The sequence below is a fragment of the Motacilla alba genome, chromosome 2 (genome assembly GCF_015832195.1).
Source record: "Motacilla alba alba isolate MOTALB_02 chromosome 2, Motacilla_alba_V1.0_pri, whole genome shotgun sequence".
In the NCBI taxonomy this organism is placed as follows: domain Eukaryota; kingdom Metazoa; phylum Chordata; class Aves; order Passeriformes; family Motacillidae; genus Motacilla; species Motacilla alba.
The window spans coordinates 90,723,392-90,747,191 of record NC_052017.1 but is presented as its reverse complement, the minus strand read 5'-3'; positions in this window follow the sequence as shown (position 1 = coordinate 90,747,191).

The following is a 23,800-nucleotide window of genomic DNA, read 5'->3' as shown; positions in this document are numbered from 1 at the left end:
CCTCTGAACTTTATTGTCACTGGGCAGAATCTGGTATCAGGATGTTACAATGCATTTATAAATAATGCATGAAATTGCCTCATTTGAACTATTTCCAGACTTTTATGCTGTCAGAGTCCAACAGTCTCTCACTAAGTTCTTTTGGACATTTTACACAAGGAAGGTTTAATGCTTTAACACAGAGTTTGTTTATTTGATGTATTTGGGGTTAAATGCCACTTGGGTTTAGAAGCATGAGGCAGCAACATGCTGAATACCCAACTCAAGCATCCTACAGAATTTGCAAGACATGGTTAAAACCCCAGACAAAGAGCACACCCATTGCTGGTCCCTGTGAGCTCACTGTCATCAAGTAGAGCTGCTCCTTTGAAGTGTTCAGTGGTGTTCAGTGGTCTTTCCCATGAGATCTCCTGACCTTCCCTTCCAGGTCGCGGTAAACCAGGACTCAGGAGCTGCAGACTGTTCCTGCTCCGCCAGGCCAAACAAGTACATGGAGGCTTAAAGGTGTGAGTTTGGTATTTTTCTGATTTTTCGACATTTGATTTTACAATCCAATTGTCCTCTCATGCCACTATCTCAGTACAATTTAAAATTTACATTGCAGTAATACTCAGAGGAACCAAGTACCTTTGTAACCTCATTGTATTAGGCACTGTCTGGAAGCTTATGAATATACATTTCAGAGCTTTAATCTTAGGGAAGAAGTGACTAGGATATAGATTTCTTGTGGACCATATTATGCTAAATGTATGCATTTGCTTCCTAGGCACTTTTGTATTTTCTCTTTTGCAGAACATTATTCCTCAGCACTGAATTTCAATCCAGTATATGTGCAGAAGTTCAATTTTTTTAGTTTCATGGGCTATCAAGATGCATTATTTCTGGAAAATTACCCATGTTTTTCAAAGGAAAAATTAAAAACCAAGAGTCCTTTCTCATTTTTTTAAGGCCTGGCATTTAAAGCAATTTATAGTGCAAATTGTATTTTCCAGAAAGATGCATTCCTCAATAAACTTCTTGATCTGGGTCAATTGTCCTCATACTCTAATGGGTGGTCAGGACTCTACAATATCAAGTACAAATCCATAGATCAAAGTCCAGTGACTTTAACCAGTAGTCAGTCTGCTTCACCATCACCTAACACCCAGTTAAGCCAAGTGATGCCTCTGCCTGTGATCTCCAAGCAGCCTATATTCCTCAGCCTGTCTTTAATCAAGACTAACTTCCACTTAAACCAATGGAGACTAAACATAGCAAGCAAAGGTCCCACTGCTGCATTTGTCCAAGGGAAGAGAAGTTGAATGTTAGAGACATTCAAGCTCCTCTGTCCTGCATGGTCTTCTCTAGGGCAACTTTTCATTCATGCAGCTTCAATGATGACTGTTTTCAACATCCTATTTTCTGGTTTGTGATACACCATCCTCATCCACAGGTTTCCTCTCTTGGCCCACATTTCAATTACTTTCTCAAAATTTTTCTTCTCTAACAATAGTTTTATCTTTTCCCATGTCCCACATCTTTATCTGACAAACCCTTAAATTCAACACAAACAAAAGCTGAACTCAGCACTCCTTTCTCCACTTCCTATTCTCTGTATCTAATGACAGAGTCACATTTTTGCTTTAGAAATCATATGGGTGAAACTCAGTTGGGGTCAAAACCAAAAAATAGAGATGTTATTGAGATGCATAGGAATTATCAGCTCCAAATAAGACACACTACCAAAGACACATATCATGAAAACATAGTAGGAATGGGTTGAGGGCAGAGAGTCAGGAGTTAAACTTTTCTGCCCCTTTCACTAAAGCACAGAGCCCGGGGAGAGCGGAGAAGGGAGAGCTGGGAGGCTGTCCCATAGCTACAGCTCTCCTGGGCTGCCTCAAACACACAGGGAACGTGGCCAGTCCTGGTTTACAAACTTCTGGCCTCTAAAAGGTGAAAGGTGACCTCATGATGCCTGCCAGCCCTGGTCATTTAATCAAGCCTCCTGAGCTGAGTCAACTATGAAGTATGGCTGGTGGAGATGCACTTTGTATCCCTCCCCTTTGCCCATCTGCAATGATACTCTGGTCATTTTTCCAAGCCTCAGAAACTCCCCCTGCACCACCAGTCTTTTCCTCTTGCCACACAACCTTGAGTGTGTCCCTGCAGTGTTGGGGACCAGCCCCATTAGCAGTCTTGGAGGCCTCCCTGCTCTGGCCAAGTTCCTAAAGGGAATCTGAACAGGAGCTTCCAGTCTCCCCTGTTTGGTCACTAGCAAATTAGAGGATCAAGAACTCCATTGCCTCCCCCAGATGTTCGATGGCATAGTCCCCATGACCAACCCCTGGGTACTGCCTTTCCAAGGGCACTGCAGTCCCTTCTCCACTCTCTTTGGAGACCCATCAGCTGGCCCCATCAGTGTCTTGTGGCAGGGAACACAAGGGTGGAGCCAGCCTCCTTTGTGGTGTCACAAATGGCTGAGGAGAGGGAAGAGCAATTTCCCCTGCCCTGCTGGCTCCCACCTTGTTCACAGCTGGCTGCTGCCTTTGCCACAAGGCACCTGGATCTGCTGGCTGAGCCTAGGGGGAGTTCAGGCGTATGGCTGGTCCTGCACTATGGGCACCAACCTCCCCTTCTGGGTGACACATCTTGTGTTGACAGCTAGATAGAAGTGCTGAAGTCTCTCAAAACGGAAAGAATCCTGGTAAACAAAGTAATGTAAAATGTAGGGTGAAACCCACATAAGATAAATAAGACAGACATCAATTATTTTAGCTATGAGGCTTTAGGACATCACACATCCCACACTCATTAGCCTGAGGGTGCACCTATACCCTGCTAGCCTGAGTGAGAAATCCATCACACCAGACTGCATCTACAGAAGTGCTAATTCATGTCTGGTTGCCTGGGAAATTTCACTCTTTCTTTCCATGCAAGCACATTAGTCCTAGCTGTTGTTTCCTCTGCATCCCTGGTACTGATGGAATTTACCAATTCAGGGTCTGAACTCAGATATGGGTAAAAAATTGAAGAAACAAAAACAACCAGGCTGGCTCAGAAAAGAGGAGAACCTGAACTTTTACCCATCAGATCAGAAATTCCATTTAAGACCTATATAATCTGCCTCACCAAAATGTCTCCAAATCTTATTTATTTACATGAAAAATTTGGTTTTGATAAATAGAAATTTCTAACGAAAATAGCTTATGATTGTAAATACAACCCAGCCTTTCTTCACTGATTCCTGATGACATTCTGTGGCTTGCAATGTTTTCATCTTAACGTTCCATTAAATTAATGGGTTAGTCCCCACCCCAGCTCCATTAGAGAGTAAAGTGCAGTCAGCAAACAGCTACACTCCTATGGCACTAAGCAGAGCACAAAGCCAAAAACAAAGCTGTATGAGATCCAGAAAGGAGGCAATAGCTGTTCCATAAACCCACTAAAGGCATAATACTATTCACCATGAAGATGGCTCCCACAGTCAGGGGCAGTACAGAACTCTAAGTGACCAAACCAGCCCTACCTCTGGCTAGTGTCCTCGTAGAGGCTGCTGCACATCTTGCCACTGAGTTGATCCCTGTGTGTACAGAACAAAGGGGAACTCCCCAAAAGAGCTTTTTCAGGGTGTTCTGTAAGAGATGATGTGTCTCTCTCAGCCTGAACCTACTTGTCTGGGGCAAGTTTCAAGGGCTATTTGTAGCCCTGACTTCTCCCTGAAGTCACAGGACAGTAGCTGTGGTGTAAACAGTAAGCAGCATGCAACACCTGCCTGAAAGAGTTCACACTCTAGCCTTCAAAAATTTAAACAGCCTCCCAAAATTTAAAAAAGTTTTGAGTAAGTTAGGCTGCTGTAAAAAAAATGTAGGACGTCACTCCTTTTCAATAGCAGAGACACAAACATATCTCATACTTGCCCTTAAAGTGGTCTCCATGATGTGGCTCAGTGGTTCTTACTCTGATCACAGCATGAGAAGTGGATTGATCATGCCTACAGCCCTCCTCTGTGTCCTGAAAGAGCCATGTTTGAAATGCTTAGCGTAAGGAAATTGAAGTGCAAGTATTTTCTTCATATTAATATTATTTAAAAGACTAATTGGTAATGTTAGTGACTGTTTTCCCCTTTAATTAGCAATGTATAATGCAACTTTAACTACAATTATGAAAGCAGAAGGTATTTTCTGAAGTTTTTTTCTCTTGCTCCTAGGGAATTAATCCCATAAGTATTAATAGTTTATCTGCTTAAAATCCTCATATATTATGAGGATTGAGCTAAAAGTTTAACTATTCTTAAAAATTGTAATGCTTGTAAATGAGACATGTTTTATTAAATCTTAGAGACATAAAAATGGAAAAAGATGTATGGAATTTCAATGTGGTTTTGGCTCTGTGAGAGAAACTGGACTTCTATTTATCTTCAGAAATATTGCAGTAATGTAGATGATCAATTTTATCAAACTGAAAATAGCTAGCATACCACTCTCAGGGAAGATTTTTGACATTGACAGAGAACACCTCTTTCCTGCTCAGAAAAGAAGGTGTGAAAGCATTCTTATTTACACTTCTCAAGAAAATGAGCTGTTTCTTCTCCCCTTGCCTGCAACAGGAAAGTTTCTTCACCTTAGCTCCTTGGTGTTCAGATTTAGATTGTCACATGTCACATTCTCTAGTAGGGAGGTGTCAAAGAAGTGGCTTTTGATCCTTGTCATGAATGAGGCAGTTCACCTCTCAAAGCAGCTGTTTCAGGCTATCTGTCATCTTAGGCAGTTACATTTATTTGGTTATACATAGGTCATGGTTCCAACTAATTGTGGGCCAGAGATCCACATGTACAGAAAAAAAATAAAGGAAGTTCAAAAAAAAAAATCAACTGTCTCACTTTCAAAAACAGCACAAAAGGTAAGAAATGAGATCCTAAAATTCATTCTGAGCTAACCTGCAGTGGAAACTCAGACATCTGTAGCAGGCTATAGCCAGGTCACTAGCAAACCCATGACATCCCCTCAGAGGAGGAATCCTTGAATAAACGCCAGAGGCAAAAGATCAGCAACATGTTACACAAAATAGGCAATGAAACTCCAGTGAAAGTTTCAGTTTCCTTTAAATGTACAATATGCAACTGGATGTTTTGAGTGTGAGTACATTTGCATTCTGAGTCCAAAGTTTGGGCACAAACATTGAGTGGTAGAAGCAGAGGAGTAAAGAAACAAATACTGCAACTTTCTCAGACAAAAACTGCAGAGTTAGCCCGCCTTGGATTCCCTAGCTGAGATCAGCTAATGTTAAGAGGAAACAGGCTAACTGGTGGAAGACACTCTGGGTTTAACTGAGAATGAGAAGCTCCCGATACATATATTTTTTTGAGGAGATTGATTCAAATGAGTGGTTTCCTACCAGAAACCTTTTTCCCTTCTCAAAAACAAGTTCTATGAAAAAAGCTGAAGGAGCCCCATTCTTTTTTTTGTGCATGCAAAGGGAAAAGTACTACTAGAGAGACATTTATCCAAAACTTTCCCTTGATTTCTCTAGATACACTTGAAGAACAATTGCAACAAATACAAATTTTTATTTAGTGGTATTGTAGACTTTGACAGAAGTTCAAGAAAGGGGACAGCTGGTTTTTCATGCAGGCAGGATCCCCTTCAAATTTGTGATTCCACTTCAGAGGAGTTTCTGTCATAAACAATGTTGGAAGCTGCAGCAAGAAACTTGAGCAAACTCTGGTGACACCTTTCCTGCTGAATGCCCCAGTAAAACTGATTATGAATTAGGTGGGAAATAGCCTCCACAGAAGAGAGGAGAGGTTTCCAAAATAAGCATGCAGTGAGCTATGATTTTCTATGTCCTGGTGGGACCTCAGTCAGCTTATAAGGCAGGAAGTTCTTACAAACCTTACCTAAATTAGTGGCATCCACTTTTCCCACATTTCTAGGTGCAGAAATCATCTTTGTTATTTTTAAGCAGAATACTTTAACTTACTGACCCTGGTGAATGTGTAACTGGGACACTCAGGCAGACTGGGGAAACAGGGAGATTTAAAACACCATCAGACAAGCAGCTCTTGTGGAGTAATCAGTTTGGTACCTGCTTTTTGTGAGTACTTCTGAATAATGCCAGTTTATGGATGCCTAGTGGAGGCCCTCAGAAGAACTGACCTTTCTCCCTATAATTTCTTTGAGACCTCAGGGGAGAGCCCTGAAGGTAATTTGCAATTTTCCTGCTGCCAAGAATGTCTTTAGAAATGCTGCAGTACACATCCAGGGAGCCTCAAGGCTATAATGATTTAAAATAACTCAAGGTTTGTGATGCATTTTTGTTTAAAATTTCTTAAGCCAAGTCTTTGTCAGCTTTGAATGTTTCTAATTTACAACCTACATCACTATCCAATGAGTAAAAAGATGAAAAATGAAATGTACATTCATGAACTCTCAGGTAGTACAATAGTTTTCATCAATAAAACATGGAAAACATTTTACTGGATGCATTCAAAACTATACTGAAGGAAAAAAATCTAAGGATTAAATTTCATGACATACAGTGTTGATCTTTTCAATTTTCAATTTTTCTGTGATTTGATTAACACACATTCCCTGCTATTACCTTATATATTCTACATCATTTTTCTGTACTTATCATTCTGCCTGTGTCTGTACTAATTAAGGTTGTAACTATCCATAAGAGTCTCTAAATAATTTGGGTGGACAGTTAAAGCTTCAGTGAACCCAATGCAACTGAAACCTAGAGCAACTGATCTGCAATTTGATTGCAGCAAAAACTATACAGAATGTATACAAATGAGGTACCTTACCAGATTACCTTCTTATAAGTCATGGGAGTACTAAAATAAAACTTGACTGTAAACCTAACACTACTGATTTATACACAGATGTGATGAAAAGACAAAATAAAGTGTCAGCTGAGTATATTTAATACTTACAGATGACACTGCAATCATAAATGAGAAAACATTTTTTTTTGTAGTTGCAAAGAATAAAAAACATTCCAGGATAATAAATACAATATAAGACTATTTTCCTTGTTTTAAGCATCAGATATATATTACCAGAGATTCAAAGCATAAGGCATATAACCCCTATGACATAAAAACAAAAGCAGATATGGCACTGAAAACAATCAAGAGGATTTTATTTTTAACACCCACAGAAAAATTAATCAAGTTTCTATTAATTTGTGAACAGCTCATACTCTCAGGCAATCTCCTGGCTTCTATGAACAACATTGTTGAACAAAATTCAGCCAAAAAAGGCGCCTGGACAAACCACCAGTGGAAATGCTTAATTCAAGCTAAAAATATAGAGAATGGTTCATGTGCACTCCTGAGCTGCAAGAAAGAATTACTAAATTAATACCAGTTCTTATCTGACTTTCATGAATACAACTTCTTGGTTTTTATATTGCAATGGACTATTTACCACTTGCCTTCCCTGCAATGCTTAAAAACTCTTACTTCTAATTTACAAGTAAGGTTACTTGAAGATATCCCTTCTCATCTTTAATCTTTGAGAAATCCCTTCAACAAATTGTCACCCTTCCAGAACAGGGTCACCCTTCCAGAACTTGTAATCATTGTACCTTATTGAAATGAGGTAAAACCAAGGCAGAAAATATTGATTTCACAGATATTTGAATAGAGAGGGAAGAACAGAATCAGATTCACAAGAGTACTAATGCTTTGTAATTGTATTTAGAATCCTAATTTTCTGTGAAAGCAGGAAGTGGCTGGTGTTAAAATGAGTCAGATATGTAAACATACTCATAGGCACTGAGAACTATAAAGAATGTGGGTTGTAAGATCTGAGTCACCTCCTCAGACTTCATTCCACTTGTACAGATTTTGACCATGTAACACTGGAATTAATTATTCTATTATTTTAATTGCTTCATGTACAATTGCTGTATGATTCTGTCCTTTCTCCACTGTCACTTTACAAACACCTAATAATTACTTAACATGCCCTCCTTCACAATCCAGATTTAGTCAAAGCAACATTTTTCTGAATACTTACTGTTTCCTTACCAAAAGTACTATGAAACTTAAAGCTTGTATTGACTAGAAGCAACATTCTTACTTCAGCCAGTGTCACCCCTCACCATTTACCAGAACATCAGGCAGAGGCATCGTTTCCTTTCCTATTTAACCTTTTGAGAATGTCAGAGAATAACTTACACTTCTCCTTGAGTTACATTTCAGAAATTAGCTTTTGAAAACAATTCATTGAAGCAACTAATCCTTGGAAGTTCAAACATCAATGTTCTAAAAGCTCCCTTGGTCTCCTGCTTTTTTCTTAGTCTCGGTCAAAGCTAAACAGAGATGGTCAATCAAATGCCTGCTTAACTTCTACATTGAAGACAAAAATAAAAGATGAAGGATCTTTAGTACTTCAAGCTCTTGAAACTGAACCAACAAAAAACTTAGGAAAAAGACAACTGGGTTTTTAATTTAGTGAATGATGAAGTTAGTCAAATTGTGATAAATGCGGAATTTCAAGAGACATTTTCAAATAATAAGATCTATTAAAATGTGCAGTATCTTATGTGTAGGCAGAAAAATCTTCACCACTGTAATTAAACCTTGACTAATGTGGAGAAAATTATGTCTGTAGATGTAGAAGGATTATATCACTTCCTCATACCCCTATGCAAATTAATTTATGTATTTCAAGAATGTTTAAAAATCCAAATACATACAACCTGCAAAACCCATAAATCAAACGACAAATGACATGAATTCAATTAAAAGTTTATATTAATTTGGCTGAAGTTTATATTTGTCTTAGTTATCAAAACTGCTACAAAATCTGTTCTGATACACTACTGGTAAAGAGAAATTGATGGTTATTTAAATTAAATTTCTGGAAAATAAATTTAATTATTGTAATATATTCTTGAGTCTTTGAGAAGATGCAGTGGGTAAAGAACAAGTCTCTAAAAATGTTCAAGGAAATGATGATTTTTTCTCTTTTTTTTATATAGTTGTAACCAGCATCTGTTAAAATGCTGGTTAGGAAAGATCATAGAAATTAAGACTGGACAAGAACACAATTAGATCTTCTATGAGAAACAGCACTGAGTTTCTGGAGAAGCATGAACCTGTCACAAGCTGTCTGGAGACCAATACTCTCTCCTGCAAAGTTATGGCCACATATGTGCAGCACCACACATTTCACTTCAGCACATCAATGCTTTTGAAACTCTCAGCCCAAAGAAGTAGAGAAGGGCATATCTGGACTTCCAAATGGACCTTGCTGTGTCATCTGTGTCATTCCCATTGAATTCTATAAATTAAGTGTCCAGGCTCCTTGGGCCTTTTGAAAAATAACTCACTGCATCACTTTCCATCTCTCTGTGTCCAAAAATAATTGGCAATTTATCCATAATCAACTCTGTAGGCAAGAGTATATGCATCTAAATGAGAATTAGAAACTTTAATGAAATAAAACAGAAAATTATTTGGTGACCTCAAATGTGACATTTCAGAGAAGAAAAACAGGTTAAACATATCAGACAATAAAGCACCAGTGTAGAAGACAAGGTATATCTTTTTGGAAGCGTCTTTATAAATAATAAACTGAATTAGTTGGAGCAAGAAAGGATTTCTCAAATGGTGAGGTTTTGGCCAAGAGTTAAGAATTTTTATAACAGGAAACTGTGTTTAGCTCATTCATTAACTTCTAAAAATTTGTGCAGCTTTTGTGACACATTAAATCTGATTAAGTAAGGGTTTAGACTAGTTTCAAATTGCTTTGGTTTGAAAATTGTTAATTTAGATATGAAAAATGTTCAAACATTTGATACATATCATTACCAATATAATCTGTGACAAAAGGGTTTTTTTGTCCATTCACATTTCACATAAATTTTTTGTGATCTTTTGTTGTCCTTTAATGTACTTGCTGCTTCTGAGATTCAAAATGCTTCACAAATTCATCCTATATTTTACATTATCTCAGTCATCATTTTAGCAGTCCTGTCTCCCAGAACTATGTTTACCACATTCATGGTGTTTATTTGCATACTATGTTAATTCACAGCTCCTGGACTGGTGTGTGATTCCCTGGTGAGTGATTCTAACCCTGGTTTCAAGCCTGGCTGCTGCACTCCCATGAGTTAATCTGCAGAGCTCCCCTGCCAGCCAGCCTCAGCTACTCTACAGTTATCCTGCGTGTTAAATACGTTCAGAACAAGAAATGAGCCCCTACTGCTACGACAGCTCCACGGCTTTCTGACATCTTCACAACGATTATGAAAAATCAAATGCTATAATTCAGGAAATCCACTCCAAATTCAAGTTGCTGCAAGTTTATTGACCAAAAATTGTGTAATGCTATCAGATAGAAATTTTTTGCTGTGGTGCATGCACTGACTGATGTAACTCAGATTTCCTTCTCTAAATGTCAGATTGATTTATAATAGCCTGCTATCTCCCTCAATCTTTGTTTTTCTGATTTTTTTCATCAGCTGACTTAGCCTCTTGCTATTGTAGGAATAAATATTAGTGGCATATGAACTTGGAGATCTGTAGAGGTTTATGATGTCATTAGTTTAAGATGGGAGATTATATCACTAGTGTTCTGGAGTCCTACAATGACTAGTTATTACATCCACAAAAAAGGTTTCCAAGCCATGCCAGACTGACTTTGGGATTTTTCCTTTTTAAAAGGTTATTTATATCTGACCAGTCTTGTTTTATTGGGGTAAACAACCAAGGATCTCTAAGTAATGCTTTCTTTGTGCAACTTCACAGGTAGCTTGTGCATCTGTCTTAGATGTCTTCTTCCTTGAGCTCATGTATAGTCTTTGTAAATGAAGATATATTTTTATTAATAGGCAGAGTCAAAGGTACAGATCATACAGAAGACAAAAAGTCAAGGTACAGAATTAATTCATTATTTGATCAGTTGCTATTTCCAACAGGCTTTCTAAACAGGAAAAGATTCCTTTGGTTCATGATCCATTCAGTCTTTGAGTTCTGCATAGAATGACAATTTAGGGTGGCTTCCTGACATGCACACAGCGCTCTCAGATGTCAAGGGTTCTGGCAGGAAGCACAGAACTCTAATCTGTACAATATACAGTACTTGGGAAAAATTATGACTCCTGACAATTTGAAATTCTGCCAATGCTATAGAAATTTTCATAATGGCACTAAAAGACACCTTTCTAACTCAAAGACTCTTTCCTGCCAAGCTCCCAAAATATGCTGCTAATCATGATGGAAGTAGAGCTGTTAAAAGTTATAACCATTTTATTTTTTTTACAGAAAGCTCTAGACAAACTGCGTTAGAGGCTGCTACTTCTTCTATCATAATACTTATATGGTAATGAAATAATTATGTCAAGCAATTACTTTAAAAAATATTCTTGCAAATTTTGACTATATGGTTTTAAAAAGCTATCTATATTGAAGACTGAAAATGCAGTGCTTACATTTAGTTTGATAAGTTACCAAAGACTTACAAGCTTCTGACAGGCTGGAATTTTTATTTTTCTTGGGGGGGAAAAAAAAAAGGGCATCTTCTTTGTAGCCACCATTTAAGTACTGGAATGCTGTGCTGAGATCCCTCCAAGCCCTCTTGTCCCCAGAGAGTGACTAATTCCAGTGTTTCCTCAGAGGTCAGGTTCTCCAATCCTTTGGTCATCTTCCTGTCTCTCCTTCAGACCCTCTCCTCACAGTATCCCAGGCTTGGCCTGATCTGTGCTGCATAACAGATTGTGTCAATTTTACAGGTTGGAGTGACCCTTATTCATGAAAACCTTTATTGTTGTGACTTCAAACCCCATTTTTAATATCATAAAATTACAGAAAATGCTAACAGTTGCTAATTTAAATCAGTGGATTTTAGGCTCAAGTAAAGAGCTTTGGGAAGACAGGCTATGCTTCAGAGGGAATAGTAAACCATGCCATTTGTTGGACAAAAATCCTGCAGTTTATGTAAAAATTTACTGAGAGAAAATTCCCAGTGAATTGAGAGTTGGTGATTTGGATCAACACACACCATAATCAAAACTACCTTGGGAGTAGAAAAGATAGAAAGGAAGAGAATGCTGCTTTGTCCCTTCTGGAGTATGAAGTGTTAAAAACCATCAGACTTTCTACACAGAGATGTCATAAATGACACAGTTGTAAGAGTAGCCAAGGGACTGATATTTTTAGGAGAAAGAGTTATCAGCCATGTTTTTCCTATAACTGTAGAGCAGAAGCTTTCAGTCAAAGTAAGTATTGCAAATATGGTTAAAGACACCACAGATAAACTGCTTTTAGAAGATTTACTTGCAAGAAAAATAAACCGGAGTTTTAGATATTAACAATGGAGACCTTCTAAAGCTTCCACAAGATTACAGTATCCAAAATATTAAAGATTGGCAGTAGCTTTTTTTCCCCCCTTTTCTTTGATGCACAATATGAATCATTTTCCCCGACTATTCAGAAACAAACCTTTGTCTAAAGAACTCATTACAGTCTTACCATTTTAAAGCTTTCAAACCCAGCAACTTTCAAAGCTGCCTTTCTGGTTTTGCTTGCTACTTATCTATTTTCAAGGAAGATGGTAGAGTTGTTTAAACTCTCTGCTTGTCAGTTCCTAATTATAAGCTTTTGCCTTGTTAAAATGTTTGCATACATATTCTTCAAAAATTATTATTTTTCCACAAAAAGGACCCTAAATATAAAAATATTGTGTCCAGAGGCTGTAAAATTTAGTTTTTGAAAATAACGTTCAAAACATCTGTGGAGAGATACAAGGAAGAGAGAGAGAGAGCTTAAAATACTGTATTCTAAAAATTAAAAGACCTTGCCAGTAATGAAAACTGACAGTTAACTGAATGATATGATGATTTTGCAGCTGCATTCTCAGCTGTCCATAATTAGAGTGAATAGTACACATATATAGAACAATAATTATTGAGAAGCTGTCCTAACATTGTGCCTCAGCTTCAAATGAACAATATCTATCCTACATGGACTTGTAGGATATGCATTCAGGCACAAAATTATCACCATAGAAAAGTGAAAATTAACATCTTAAATCAAGACTTTCTTCATGATTAACAATGTTATTTACAGTAGGATTTGGAAAGCTAGGGTATTCCCTAAATAATGTTCTATTAAAAAATGCAATTCAGTTATTAGCAACAGAGTTTTCTTCCTATTCCACTTGGTAACAATGTTGTGTATTACTTTATTTTAGAAAGTATGAGAAAGACTAATGTCCAGAACCTGCTCTTATGTGAGTTAGGCAACCAAACACACCTGATAACTGAGTGGTGACCATGGAGCAAAAGTTAAGGACACATACGCCTGTTTACAAAATACTTGTTCAAAAGACTGCGGAACAAAGTTGTGTAGGGCTTGTAGGGCCCAGGAAGACTTCAGAAGGTGCCAGACTTCTGAAGTCAGGTTAATTTCAGATTCTCCACTTATTTATTTTAAGTAAATGCTCTGATCCATCTCTTTGACTACTCAGCAAGCTACAAGTTTTTGACAAGTTCTGGGACTACTACCATCACCCTTCCCTACCTTCACTTTGATTCCTGACTAAGGCACAAGATAAATTTCTGCAGCCAGAAGGCACAAAGTCAAACACTAGGGCTTCCATTATTTTGGTACTTGAATAAATTTCCAGTAATAATGATGCAGTGGTTTAACCCCTTGCAGCTCATGTAGGCGACAGGAAGATCTTACCTAGAGTGAAGAGGATACTGACAACTTCATTCACACCTTTACGTCTTCAACCAAATCATCCCAAGCAACATTTATATGTATGCACATATCCATGTATGTCTGCTTACCTACGTATCTGACTGTTCAAATTGTTTCAGCTCCCAAACCTACTGAGCATAGCTTGCAGTGCCTGAAAAGGGCTGCCTACAAAGAACACTTTAGTTTTAAACTTTGTGTGACCTTGTGGGCAGATGCAAACTTGTTTTAAAGACACAGATGTGCCTCCATTACTATCTGGCACCAACCCTGATCTAATAAGCTCTTCAAGAAGTTTGGAGAGACAAGTTCCAACTTAGTGGATTGCTAATGCAGTCCCTGGCTTTTTGACTAGAGCGGCCTCGTGTGCTCTTTACTCAGAAAGCAGAGAGCTTGTTCCTTCCTGCCATCCATGCATCAGAACAACTCAGATAAAGAAACACAGAATCACAGAATACCTGAGCTGGAAGGGACCCATAAGAATCACCAAAGTCTGACCCCTGACAAAGGACAACCCCAAGATTCATACCATATTTGTATAAGGAGCATAAAGCAGGTATAATAGAAGACTGGAACGTACAGGTCACAAGACGAAGTGAAGAAGGAAATATCTGCAGAAAATAATACAGCAAACATTACTCTAAACGCAGCATTGGATCTTTCTGCATTTTCCATGTTTCTATCTTTCTATAGGAGCACTCTCTGGCTTCTGACTGCAGAGCTAGAGAGTGTAGAGATTTTATCATGAGTCCAGAAATACAGGATAAAGTGTGAAATATGGTCCAGAAATAGCTGGTGTTCAACTCTGAGTTATTTGAAAAAGACTATTTTGAGTTTCCAGGCTCATGTTTGCAAAAAAAACCTGAAAGCAGAGATTGCTGAATCATCTGATATGAGAAGCCAGATTTTATTATTATTTTAATCTTAAAAGAGAGGAGACTTTTAGTCTTTCAGGCCTGTTTTCAGCATTAGGCTCACTGTTTTTTAACAATTATGATTAGTCATATTTGTCCTTCTCTTTTCCATGCTCATTTCTGGAAATAAAGTACATGTGAATCAAGCTTGCTTTCTTTCCCCTGGAACTGCAAGCATTAGAAAGTATTTTAAAGACACTAACACTGATATTAATTTCTAAAGACATTAAATTAGCAGTACTTTAGGGCTTTAAAATAAACACCAGAAAACAAAGTTCCATATGGAGTAATGAATTCACAACAGGTAGGTATTACAGTTTTTATATCAAATACACACATTAAATGTAAATTCTTACCTGTCTCCATTCCTCTCCATGGTTTAAGCTGTGACTGCTTAGGAGACAGAGCACACAGAATACCTGAAGGCTTTTCTGATCCACCAAATTTGAGCTGGCAGTGTGAGAAATGAGATAATGAAAAAACACCTTTCTCCTTTTCTCACAAATTACACTGTTAGTTAAAACATCCTCCCTGGAGGACAGGACTTCTCTCACTTCAGGTCTCACTTTTGCTCCATCCTTTCACCAACTTGTGAAAGTCAGTACAGGTTAATTCTTGGGCATTGGGTCAAGGGCTTCCGGTAAGCATCTAAAACACCCTTCAGTGAAATATCAGACTTAATAGTGCTGCACTAAATTAGTTCCCATTCCATCAGGGACACCCACACAGGACTGGCTTCAGCAGATGGGATACGCAATATTTGCCATGGATCTGTGGTGTCCAGCCCAAACATCTGATCTCTGCATTTGATGAATGAAGCAGACTGAATGCACCATCCTTTCCCAGGACACCACTTAGGAGGGAAATATTTCCAGGAGGCTCAGAGACTACAACTGGACTGTGTAACTGCTACACCCTTTTTTTTCTTCCCTGGTAAAACGATTCCAGTGACACTCTGTAGAAAATAAACTTTTATCAGCTGTGGAGGAGGGTGAAGAGATGTGGTCATTGGGTCAATGATTATACAATACTCATTTTCTAGATGCTCACTTGCTACCTGATTTACAGACAGGCCAAAAACCTCACACAGGACCATTTACCATCAGTGCAATTTTTTCCTTTTAAGAAGTTAGTCAGAAAAGGACTACAAACTTGGTGCCTAGACTATTTTGCAGCAAGGGTAAAAATACCTTTTTTCCTGATTGTTACCAATGCAGCAGCTCTGCAAGAGTTCTCAGTGTTGATAATATTGTTGAGCAAAACCAGTGGAAAAACTCAGCACAGAAAAAATTTGCTAAGACTTGAACTGAAATTCTTACATACAGAGGAGGAATTCTTTTGGCTATCAGTCATATTCTATTCCAAATTTTGTTTCTCTGTTTTACTTTTGCACAGACATCTTAAAAAGCATAAATGATAGGAGAGTTAGTATCAATTATCAGTACATAGTGTTTTGTTACGTTTTGAATGTAAAAACATTAATACATTTTAGTAGCTTTGTGTGAGTGACACAGATCTGTGAATAGCACCATCCATTTATACAGTTATAAATGTATTACTATGGAATTTTGTGAAGAAGCTTGCTCTCAAGCTGAAGGAAGAAAAACAGGCAACTGCCTTACAAGAGGAAAGTTCAAAAGTGAGTAGGATGAGAAACATGAGAAAGCTAAAACCTGGAAATTCTCTTATTGCCCAAACAGAAGAGAGAACTGAACTGCCTCACAGCAAAATATGAAGCGTAACACCTCAGAGAATCTGGATGACTGAACCCAGACAAACTGTAACATCTTAAGTAATGCACCAGCACTCACTATGCAGGGCATTAAAGGACAGGGTGCTGTTTTTCCTGGAAAAGATCGTTAAGAACTAAACCAGCAAGCACAGGAAAGGTACAGAAAATGACAGAGGAAAACGTACAGGATTTGACAGCTATGACATCAAAAGTACCGGTGTACTTGAACATTTCAGGCAAATAGAATTGTATCTGAAAAGTTTAAGTTAGCAGACAGAGTTTTAGCAACAGCTCTCAGGCCATCGGGTCACCTGAAACAAGGCAGAATGAAAAAGTGAGTACAGCACAGCATTTAGTGTGCTGTCAGTGCCCAATAACAGATACACTACTTACTGAGCTGTGGTTTTGTTGTCATTGTCTAGCAGCAAGATCATTTGTTTTAATGACCTTCTGCCATCATGTGAAAGCAATAGCTCTTTTGATTGGGCGTGTGGTAAAATTAAAGGCTAATTGGTATTCCACTGACAATATACAGTAGGTGCCTTATTGTGCTGCTGACAAGATCTGATGGATGCTGCTTCAGGTTCAAAGGAAATTAGTTTGATAGGAAAAAAACCTGGCCATGCCAGGTTTTCAAGTTATCTACTAGTATTCTATTTCACAAGAGATATTATACCATCCAAATTTAATACATACCAGCCAGAAGAAAACATAATGACAATAATGCAAAATATTATTGTGGCATCCGTCAGCTGTATGAGGTTACTTTAGTATCATAGTTTTGAAACAAGCATAAAAATTTAAGAATTTAAGAGAGTTGAGGACATCAGTGTAACAGTTTATCAAAACAAGCAAGTCTTGAGACCAACAACAGGTCTACTACTGGAAATGTTACAGGAAGCCCTGCAGAGTGGAGCTAGGCTGATGGATATTTAGAAGCCCTACACATGCCAAGTAGTTGCAAAGGAGCAGCTTATCTAAAGTGTTATAAGTGCTACATGCAGTTTTAGAGTTTATCTGCTTAGGTACAATTAGTAAAACACACTTTGAACACTATCTGTTCTGCAGAATGTAAACAAGCTGTGGCATGTCCCAAGAGCCACCCAACACACATGTTGCTATTTCTTTCCACAAAGTGCCAGAGAGAAATACAGCAATACTTTTAATGTATAATTATGCAGTAAACAACTCTATCTGTGAGCCAGCCTTTGTGTCAGAACAGCTTTACTTCTTACTTTACCTTAATGGCACTCATCAAAGCTTTAGTGGTCAGAACTCAAGCTTACATTAAAGACAGGCTTTTAAAATGGCATGGGAACACTGGATCTGGACTGAAGAATATAAATAAACAGGCTTAGATTCTGAGATGCTGAGTACTCATTAGCTTCAGTGATTTCAAAGGCATTTGGGCTTGAAAACTTTGATTTTAAATTTGGGATTAGGAAGACAACTTCCCAAATGCATGCCTTCCAATTATCTTCTGTGTTCAGCAGAGAACATAAAATACAGCAAAAATTGCAGTGCTCATACATGCTTTTTGAATCCGGCTTTTAACTGCCCTAGCTTTGCAAAGTAACATGAACTCCTAAAATTTATTCCAACAGTACTTTCAGCAGCTATGGCTTCCATTATTACAGTCCATTTTCAAAACACACAAACTAAAGTCGCATCATTTTTCTGTTAGGACAAAGTGAAGCAGGGTACAAAAAAAGAAGCAGACTGTGTCAAAGGGAAGGGTGGCAAGCCATAAATCCAGTCCTGCATTCAGCCCAAATAAAAGAGCCACAACAGAGGTCATCCTAGTGCAACATCCCTTTTACAGGACACTGCACCCAAAATTGGGGAGAATATGCTGCTACCACATGCATTCTTCACCGCGAATTTTCTCATTGCAAGTGAGTGTTGAATGGTTGGCTCAGGTAAGAAGTGAAGGCAATGAGTATTGAAAAGCCCAGTGCTAAAGCAGTGAAGATGGCAGCCCACCTTTGCTGACTGAGCCAGGGCATTTGAGATTCAGGCTTCTATTTACACAATCAAACGTGTAAAAAAGGAACAAACAAATGAGGAAGCTATTGCTTCTGTGTTGTTTAAATATAACTTTTTCTAACTAAGCAGAAAGTTGCTCATTAAATAATTGTTACCCCTGTATTTTAGATACACACAAAACATGCACATTCTATGATGCAGAATCTCTTTGGCAACTTCTAGAAGTAAATAAAAGCTCTAAGCACCAGGTGATAAACTGTACTCAGACACTTTAACTATTATATTTCTATGGCACAAAGGAACAGAATCTCCATCCTGGGATACCTTTTAATTATGCAGTAAAGTCTCCTGTGAAGATACATAATAACTTAGGCTACTGAGAAGCATGCCATGCATAAATAAATGCTGTTACACTCTTCCTTCAGCATCTTTCAGTCAATAGCACCTACAAGAATGTATAAAATTATTGCATATTATTGTACTGTGTATATATAACAAAGTGCATTTTCCTGCAATTCTAATTAGGCTTCTCTGGAGTGTTTCTATCTTTTTTTTTTCTTGCTCATTTTCTCCATATTCTTTCCAGTATACTTTGCTGCTGCTTACACTCTTTTCCTGAAAACTCGGCCTTTCTGCATCTGAGATCTAATGCCACCACAATACCCAAACAACAACAGTTACCCAGCAGAGGCCAGGCTGCTGCCACTCTGGCTCCCACAGCAGTGAGGCTGAGCTGGTTTTCTCAATAAAAGGTGGAAGTGCACTGTACCCACACAAGACCAGTCACACAGATACACAGACCAAAACACAGCCCTTGTGCAACCACCAACAGTACTGGCGCCCACATCCTGTTTCCCCATCTGGCTGATTAGGATGAGAGCCTGTGAGCAAGGAATGCATGCATGGATATAGTACAGATCCCTCCAGCAGCTGCTCTTAGACACTCCATCTGTCTAGTTACTGGCTGCTGGATCTTCTGGTGACTCCAGTTGCTGGCATCTGGACATAAAAGCCCCTAAGGCCCGTAGCCACCCAGGCTGCTGGCTCCAGAGCCACTGGAGCATGTGCACACTTGCACACACTGACACACACCCTGCGGCTCTCTCTGGGCTTAGTCAATCTGTACCCAGCTTCCGAACCCCCTGGCCTGATACTCGCCTCACATACTAACAAGCTCTCTCACTGCCTCATCCCCTCATTCCATGGGTCCTTCCAACAGCAGCTTAATGTTCATTAGTAATTAATTACACACATTGATGTACACACCCACACAATATGCACACACTCCAGTCTTTCCAGTTGCTGTCACTTCAGCACACAGACACCTATGACATACTTACGGCCACCTGTCCAGCTGCTGGCTCTCAGACCTCCCCACATTTGTCTTTCCAGCTGCTGGTATAATAAACAAGGGCCCCTGAAACTCCTGGTGTCCTCTCCAGCCACTGGCACTTACTTATCCATCCACACAGAACAGACAGACCCTCATCCCCAAAGTTACCAATGGAGTTCAGTAACAAGGCTGGAAAAGCAGCAGCCCAAGGCTACTTACCAGCAGCCTTGCAACCGGCTCTTATTGTCACCTCTTCCTTATCTTGTCTTTGTTCCTTCTCAAATCACCTTGATCCTTCTCCTAAACATTTTATAATAAGCCTTGCACAATCCCAAGAATCTCTGTCCCTGCATCCCATAATGACTTCAATGTCTCTCTTAGGTTGATGAGATGTCTGTAATGATCCAGCCAGCTTCTTCCATTAACTTGCCTGGTGAATTTCACACTTGGTCCCAAGGCTGATGCTTCTCCTTTGACAGTCCTACATGCAGACCAGGGCATTTCCCTCATGCTTACCCAGTGACTTGGTCACTGGAGTTTCCCCTCAAGTGCTCATGGCAACGAGCCTCTGATAAGCCCACACACAGCTTATGCCAAGACACTTTTCTGTGTTATATCATTACATTATCAAGCACATCTTAACAGTTTACAAATTATTTTCAATAGTGATATTCTACATGCATCATAAGCATTGAAGAACACAAAAGCAGCAGACCCAAACTACAAAGTTTTTGGTTTATAAGTATCTGTGATCTTATGTTCAAATCCCTAGGGAGTTTTTCCACAGACTTCAATAACTGCCAGATCAGGCTAAAGGCAAAAGATCCTCTGCAGGGAGAAACAGCCTAACTTTAATATTTTATTTCTATTCTTTACTATTTCCATAATTTTAGGGCTTATTCTTCAGAAATTATTTGCAAGCAGTTGTGTCTATAGTCATGATTTGTAAGAAAATGTAGGATACAAGTCAGAGCCCCACCCTGGCAGTCAGTGCTTCCCCAGACATCTGTGCAGCTAAGCACAACACAAAAGGATCCAATGCTCTTGCTGTGAAGCTTCCAGATAATTATTTCTTCAGCTAAAACCTCTCTGTTTCAGAGAGGTCTTCAGAGAAGAATTTGTTGACATGAGAATGAGCCACTAAAGAAAGAAAGGAGCACAGGAGAAGATTGTGAAGATTCTCACATAAGGATTTCTTTACTGACATATATTAATGTATGTTTTTTTTAATTAAGAAATTACAGTTATATATTTCTGCTAATTAAAAAAAAAAAACCAAACAAAAAACAACAGAACACCAAAAACCAAAAGAAACCAAAACTCCCCTCCAAAGCTCAGCTTATACGTTGCAGAAAATCTGTAGCCATTTGGGAGACATGACCAGCAATACCAATTTTGTTTTTTCCAAACAGAATTCTAAGGATTTTGAAAACCGCCATAGAACGCACATGCAAACAAACAAAGGACATTGCTACATTAAAATGTACCTTTAGGACTTAGAATACAATAACATCAAATATGCAATTGCCAGCTAGTTGTTGAAAAGAGGAACCTATTGGAACACTAACAAGGAATTCCTGATTCAGGGATTTCTTTACAATTGTGAAGTGTTGTTAATAGAATAAAAGGATTACTGGAGATTTTAAAGAAAGAGATGGGAGTTTTGTGTGAGGTTTTCAGCTGTCCATAAATTTTATGCTAACAACTTTGCAGTTTAAATTAAAACCAAATTTTTTAACTTTCAGAGTTTTCATTTATTTTATAAAACATTTAATATCTCTAATCACATAGCCGTTCTCCATAAAAAGTTAAAAGGCAAGGAAATAAAAAACTTTCCAAATCTCAAGAAACTCTTAGGGGTAGAAGCTTAGAAGGACCACTTAAGGGTGGTTCTCAGCATCATGCTCAGGCCCACTTCACTATCATCACCTATGTTAAGTGCATAATGTTGAGCTCACACAAGACAGCAGTGATAAAGCCTTGCTAAGAGACTGGAACTGCACCAACAGCCAGTTCCTTAATGGTTCCTAACTGGTAAGTCTTGAGGCATTTGCACTGGCACACACTCAGCACACAATCAAGACATTTCTGGGCAACACCAGTCATGTCAGTTAAACGTGTGGCATTATTTCACAAGCTTTTCTACTTCCATCCTCTTCTTCCTCATCCATTTTCCATGCTGAAAAGGCTGTCACCTCCTGAAAAAAAGCAAACAAACAAAACCCCCAAAAACCCAATCAGGATGATAATTTCAATTCCAAACATAGCCTTTTTGTAACACAGGTCTAGAGCGACAGGCTATAGTTAAGATGCAGTTCCATGATGGAGTAAGACAGCAATCAAGCTGCTTTCTGGTTTGCTCTCCACCAACTCTCTAATGAATGCTTCCCACTTGTCCATGGGCTGAGAGATTTTTATACATGCATTAAGCCATCAACAAGGGTCACCAAGACCTTTGTTTTATGTAATCACTATGTAACTACTCCAGAGCCCATGGCTGGATATGTATTCAGACTAAAATAGTAAATAACAGAATGGGAAAAAATTATTAAATTTTTAAATTATTAAATTTAATTTTACTATAAGATAAACATACTGAGATCAGTTCAGGTAAAATTGACCTCAAGTTTTACTGCAAATAAGTGTTTTAGGTGGATTGTTTTTACTGTAATGGAATCTTTTTTTGCCTAGTTAATGTGCGTTAACTACTCTAATTAAAAAAAAATATAAAGACGACTGAAGACCAGTTCTAAGCTCAGATACTTAGGTTTATAAATGACCTTGAAAAGATGTGAGGGGAAACTCCAGATTTGACACATTGAAACAGAGACAGTCGATGCATTCAGGAGTCTAGAAAAGGAGGCTGCATCATCTAGCAGCTGTAATTTCAAATGATTAAACAAAAGAAAAAACAATCCACAAGCAAATGTCTAACATTAGCATCTTAGGCATAAATGTTGTGTAACTGAAATAATAGAAAGGCATCGGGTAAATAGAATTCATGCAAAATGAATTAGCATTAAACAAAAAAAAAATCTAAACACACCAACCCTACCCACTGCTGCATTTATGGCCTCTCCCTCTTCCTTCAGGGGACAAAAAAAAAAGAGTAGGATTGAATGTCACAGAATTTTTTTTCAATACTTCAAAAACGAGTGCATGGAACAAATCCATAACCTTCTGATGTGTTGCTCTCCATTTCTGAAGTTGTTCACAATGCATACTTCCCTTCTGTCCTTCAGTCAGCTGAACTCATGAACAAAGAGGTTTAATTCAGTCAGTGAGTGGGAGGTATTAGACATAAAGAAGAGACATCTGTCACCTCCTGACTGGTGAGCAAGGTGGCACTGTCAGGAGCGCAGGCAGCAGGAGAAAAATGGCTGAGAATGGTTTGGATGTTAAGTTTAAGTCACTGTCACAACATTCAGAAGTCATCAGCAAAGCCAGATACTAGGGCAGGATTCAGGGCTGCCTTCACACTCTAGCGAGCTGAAAAACCTTGGCAGCTGATCAGACAAGAGAGGCCAAATTCAGAGGCACTGGACATGGGTAAGCACAACTGCACCCACTTTACCAGCAATATTAATCATGTGGTTATAGAGAGAAAAACTCTGGATATGTTGGAGAAAGAAACAGAAAGTGTAAGAGAGCCTGTGCCTGGGACTCAGGGTGGTGAAGGGCTCATGACCAGTGAAGCGGTACAGCAAAGCAACACTTGAAAAATACAGTATGTTTTTTCAGTAGAAAGCAACATGCTTTTAGCAAGCTTCAAGCCTTTCTCCATGGTGATCTCAGTCCTTTCTTACTGTCTCTTTGTCCACTCGTGCACAGAGTGATTCTTCTGCCGGATCATTAATTATAATGACAGGTTTGACCAAACAGCGCTCACCGCAAGGGCCCTGTGGATGCCGTGGAAACCCGACATCCCTCGCCATTTACCCGCACCCTTTGCTCACAACCTGCCAGCCCAATTCCGGCCCTGGCTTGTCCACACACGCACTCTGTTCAGCACCGGGAGTCCTTGCACAAAACCCCTTCCAGGCCCCCAAGGAATGCTACCACACCCAGCGCCATTATCCAAACCAACGCTGCCAGCCCTGAATGACTGGCGTTTTCTGGGAGGAAAAGACTTCTGA